Genomic DNA, 6,000 nt, shown 5'->3' with positions numbered 1-6,000 from the left:
CCATATGTCCCCTTCCCATACACATCTATATCCTCTCCCTATCAACACCCTGTACAAGAGTTGTACATTTGTTATAATTGATGAGTTTACATTGATACATCATAATCATCCAGAGTTCATTGTTTACCCTCTTGATTGTGGTATATTTTATGGGTTTAGAGAGATGTATAATGACATGTATCCAGCATAATAGTATCACACATTATTGTTTCACTGCTGTAACAACCTCTGTGTTCTGTCTGTTCGGCACCCGCCCCCCACTTTTGTTTTTATTTTAAAAAATTACTTGATGTACCAAATCTGTTAGACTTCTATGCCTGTGCTGAACTGTTGAACGGTACTGTGACAATGAGATATAGTTCAGAGAAATTCTACTTATGTAAGAACTGGTGATACCTTTTGTTTGTTCCTTTCCTCCCTTTCTCCAAATAATGGCATGTCAGTGACCATATTGTGTAAAAAATAAGAGATAATTTTTTATTTCCTGAGATTTCCTTGATGGTCTGCTAATAGAAGTTACTTCTGGACAAGAGATAAAATCTGATAATAAGTAGTGAGGTTTTGCTCTAGATCCACAGTGATGGAAGAAAATTTAAAAATGATTCCTGCTCTCTGTTTGCAGGTAATGGTTATATTTTATACAGATCTCATACACATAATGTTCCTGGGTATCCTTTACTAAAAGGCTATATATTAAAATACTCTTGAGTACCTTAGTGCACATACTGATCATTTCCTCTTTGCTGCACCCCTTTTTGAGGAGTCTGCCCAGAGTTAATAGTACCTGTTGACCCCCAGTCTTTGTAGGATGAGCAGCAAGCAGATCCAGTAGAAATCAATGTGGAGACTCCATTGTCTAGATTGAGCCAATCAGATTCTCTTTCCTAAGAATGGTAACCTTGAGACACTGAGTTCATTAGATGATAATGATTCCCTGGGCTGAAAGATCGTGTTGTATTGTGACTGGGTTCTTAACCATACCATAAAAACCATGTGTAAGCCAGGAAGAATGAAAACAACAGAGGAAGCTAGTCTATAGAGAGAAGCTGTAGAGTGTAGCAGACCTATGGAGACCCATAAGAGATGGTGGCAGGAACTTCTAGCCACAGTTTTTATTTGGTACAGCTAAACTGTGTTGTTTTTTTTTTTCTTGGGTATTCACAAGGTCTTTTGTTGTGGCCCTCTCATAGCAACTGCTCTGTGCCACCCTCCACCCCCATCTGATTTGAGCTAGTTGTATGAGTTTTTGGTCAACAACTGAGATATAGTACCAGTAGACTCTAGTATAATAGAGTCTTATGTAATTAAGGTCTTGAAGACTCTTGGGTTGCAAGAAACAAAAAGGTAGAAAACCAAGGTCTGATTATCAGTGCAAAATAATGATACATTAAGGTAGCTTTTAGTCAGTCAGTGGTTTCTTCACATGTAGGCATTCATTAAATCATTAACAACCCTTCTCATAACCTCAGGTAGAATACTGAGCTAGTTGCTAGGAGACCTGGATTCTGTTCCTGCTGGGATTCTAACCATCCTTGTGGATGGTCTAAGGAAAGTACTTCATTTCTCTGCATCCTCTTTCGTACTCTATGAAGTGAAAGGGTTGGGCTGGATCACTGATTTCCAACCTATACCTTCTGCACTCCTTGAAGGTAATATTAACAGGTTCTAGGGATTAAGACATGGTGGGGGACACCATTTAGACTAGTATTGATGGAATGGTATGTTTGAAACATTTTAAAAATCTTTTTCTTCCATATGATATTCTTGACAAGGCATTATGATGAGGGTCAAAGAAATCAAGCTACTTACCACACACTGTTATAGATGAACTAAATATACCTAGTTTTCACTTAATGATTTTCATTTATTCGTATAAATGCTGTCATTGAGTGAAACGTTAGTAAAGAAAAAATAATTATTTCTATTAATTTCAATGGAAAAAGTTATGATCTGTTTTATCCCAGCCCAAGATACCCACCCATTTTCCACAAATAGAAAAATTTATTATTGAGTAATGAAATCATTTTTATGTAAGTCATAAACAATAATTTAAAAATTAATAAATATAGTTTGTGCATAAAATATAATAAAATGTTGCTTTGTTGCCTCAATAAAGAAAGAGAAAGTTTGAAAGGATGTGGGGATGGAAGAGGGAAAGAGTCTTTCTTGGAAAGATGGTGAAGAGCATGCATTCAATATCAGAAGTGCTTAATGACCATTTTTTCCCCTTTTGGCTTTGAATCTTTGGGTTCTCCCCCGAAAAAAAAGCACAATGTCAACTTGCTTACCTTCTTGTAGCCTACAGTTTCGATATGTTCTTGAAGGATGCTGTATTAGTTTCCAGAGGCTGCTGTAACAAACTATTGCAAACTTAGTGGTTTAAAGCAACAACAGTTTATGCTCTTAGGCTAGAGTTCTGGAGCTGGAAATCCAAAACCTGGCAAGGTTGAGTCCCCTTTGGTGGACTCTAGGGCAAAAACTGGTTATTTCCTCTTTCAACTTATGATGGCTGCCACCATGGCATTCCTGGGCTTGTGGCCACATCACCTATGGCCTGTTTTCACGTTGTCTCCTCCCGTGTGTGTCTGTCTCCAAACTCCTTGTTCTCTCTCTCATAAAGATACATAGGATTGCATTTATGACCTGCCCTAATAATCCAGGATAAATATCTCTTCTCAAGGTCTTTAACTTAATCACATCTTTTGCCATATAAAGTGAAGATGAATTTACTCTTAAGGTAATAATCACAGGTTCTGGGGATCAGGACATGGCATATATTTGGGGGGACACCATTTAGCCTAATAACAGATGAGATGGGATGTTTGAACCATTTTAAGGGTTTTTTTTTGTTTCATATGATGTTCTTGACAAGAAACTGGCATGTTGAATAAATTAGTGAGTCTGTTCTTTATCTGAAAGCATAATATTGAAATACTATGTGATTTATGTAGTGTGCTATGTGGTGAAAAGGTCATTTAATAAGGGGGGGGGGATGAGTCATTGTCCAACAAATAGTATATCTTTTTAATTTTTCAATCATGTTTATCCTATTACAGTTGTCTCAATTTTTCCCCCTTTCCCCCTTCCACCCATCCAACCCCCACCCCCCACTCCCACAGTCAGTTCCCACTCTCTTGTCCATGTCCATGGGTCATTCATACATGTTCTCTGTCTAGTCCCTTCCCCTTCTTTCCACCACTCTTCTCTTCCCCCATCCCCTCTGGTCACCACTTTCAGTCTGCTCCATGTTTCCATGCCTGTGGTTTATTTTGTTCTTCAGCATATTTTGTTGAATAGAGTCCACTTATAGGTGAGATCATACGGTGTTTGTCTTTTACCAACTGGCTTATTTCACTTAGCTTAATATTCTCCAGATCCATCCATGATGTGGCAAAAGGTAGGAGTTCCATCTCTCTTTCTCTCTCTCTCCTTCCTTCCTTCCTTCCTTCCTTCCTTCCTTCCTTCCTTCCTTCCTTCCTTCCTTTCTTTCTTTCTTTCTTTCTTTCTTTCTTTCTTTCTTTCTTTCTTTTGTCTTTCTTTCATGCAATTGATTTTATTTTTTAAATGTCATAATTATAAAATATTAAAAAATTTAAAACCATTGTAAAATCTCAGCAATTAAAACAACATGATACCACCACAGAAATAATCAAGTAGGTCAATAAAATATAATGAGCATTCTAGACGCAAATGTATATATCTGTCTAACAATGTAATACATGATTAAGTTGATATTTCAAATCAGTGGGTAAAATAAGGCTTATTCCACAAATAGGCTGCATGGACCACTATTACTTGAAATAAAACAAATACAGAGCCCTCTTTTACACATTATACAAGAAATATTCAGGTGAGTTAAAAATCACTATGTTGAATCTAAGGAGTTTTAGGAAAAAATACAAAATAATGTATTTTTTTCATTGTATTAATTTTTTATTCTTTTTTTTTAATTTTTTTAAAAATTTATTTACTTTTTAAATACATTTGTCTCTGCCTCCCCCCCTCCACTTTCCCTTGCCCGCTCCCTCCTTCCCTCCCTCAGCTCTTCCCCTTTGGTTTTGTCCATGAGTCCTTACTATATGTTCCTTGACTTTCCCCTTCCCTTCCCTTTCCCTGCCCCACCCCCTTCCCTCTTGTCTCTGTTGATTTCTTTTCCTTCCAGTGTTGCTGGTCATATTTTCCTTGCATCTTTGCATTGTTGGTTAGGTTCCGCTTATAGGTGAGATCATATGGTATTTGTCTTTCGCCCCCTGGCTTATTTCGCTTAGCATGATGCTCTCCAGTTCCATCCATGCTGTCATGAAGTTTAGTAGTTCTTTTTTTCTTTCTGCTGCGTAGTATTCCATTGTGTATATGTACCATAATTTTTTTATCCAATCATCTACTAATGGGCATTTAGGTTGCTTCCAAGACTTGGCTATTGTAAATTGTGCTGCTATGAACATTGGGGTGCATAGGTTCTTTTGTATTGGCGTTTGGTGTTCTTAGGGTATAGTCCCAGCAGGGGAATCACTGGATCAAAAGGCAGTTCCATTTTCAGCTTTCTGAGGAAATTCCACACTGCTTTCCATAGTGGCTGCACCAGTCTGCATTCCCACCAACAGTGTACTAGGGTTCCCTTTTCTCCACAGCCTCGCCAGCACCTGTTGTTTGTGGATCTGTTTATGATGGCCATTCTGACCGGTGTGAGGTGGAATCTCATGGTGGTTTTGATCTGCATTTCTCTGATGGCTAGTGATGCTGAGCATCCTTTCAAATGCCTCTGGGCCCTCTGTATCTCCTCCTTAGAAAAGCATCTGCCCAGGTCCTTTGCCCATTTTTTGATTGGATCGTTTGTCTTCTTGGAGTGGAGTCGAGTGAGTTCTTTATATATCTTGGAGATCAAACCTCTATCTGATGTATGATTAGCAAATATATTTTCCCATACGGTTGGCTCCCTTTTCATTTTGCTGATGTTTTCTTTCGCCATGCAGAAGCTTCTTATTTTGATGAGGTCCCACTTGTTTATTCTTTCCTTTATGTCCCTTGCTTTAGGAGACATATCAGTGAAAAAATTGCTGCGTGGGATATCTGAGAGTTTCCTGCCAATGTTCTCCTCGAGGACTTTGATGGTGTTGCGACTTATATTTAAGTCTTTTATCCATCTCGAGTTTATTTTTGTGTATGGTGTCAGCTGATGATCCAATTTCAAATTTTTGCATGTAGCCGTCCAGCTCTCCCAACACCATTTGTTGAAGAGGCTGTTATTGCTCCACAAAATAATATTTTTCATGACCTGAAGTAAAATAAAATATTCAACCCCATAAGCTATAAAGTAAAATATTGACAATACGACTATATTAAACATTTAAGACTGTAGGGTAATATACACATTAAAAAAGTTAAAAGACAAGTAATAGAATAGGAAAATATTTGCAACACATCAAAAAAGGGTTAATGGTTTGTTTTGTTTTGTTTTTTAGGGAAAAAATTCTACAAACATTTAATCAAAAAACGGATAAAGAATACCAAACAGTCATTTAAAGCTTTTTGAAAATAATAGAAATAGGCAAGAAAGCTATAAAAACAGGTTTAGTTTCAACAAATAATAAAGGAACAATTAAAAGAACACATCATTGTCACAATCAGATTAATACGTATTAAAAAATATTGGTAATATCAAGTGTTGGTCACTGTGAAAAGAACTGGATATTCAGAGACTCTTTTTCTTCATCTGAAAGCCTCCCCTTTAGCATATTTTGTAGTACTGGTTTGGTGGAGGTATAGTCTTTTAGCTTTCTTTTGTCTAGGAAATTCCTTATTTTGCCTTCCATTTTAATTGTGAGTCTTGCTGGGTAGAGCAGTCTTGGTTGCAAGCCTTTGTTTTTCATGACTTGGAATATTTCTTGCCAGTCCCTTCTGGCTTGCAGTGTTTCTGTTGAGAAGTGAGCTGCTAGCCATATTGGGGCTCCCTTATATGTTTCTATGTCTTTCTCCCTTGCTGCCTTAGAATTCTCTGTT

This window comes from Pteronotus mesoamericanus, unplaced genomic scaffold (assembly GCF_021234165.1).
Source record: "Pteronotus mesoamericanus isolate MK-2021 breed Mesoamerican mustached bat unplaced genomic scaffold, CSHL_Meso_final scaffold_125, whole genome shotgun sequence".
NCBI lineage: Eukaryota > Metazoa > Chordata > Mammalia > Chiroptera > Mormoopidae > Pteronotus > Pteronotus mesoamericanus.
This window is presented reverse-complemented; position numbering follows the sequence as displayed.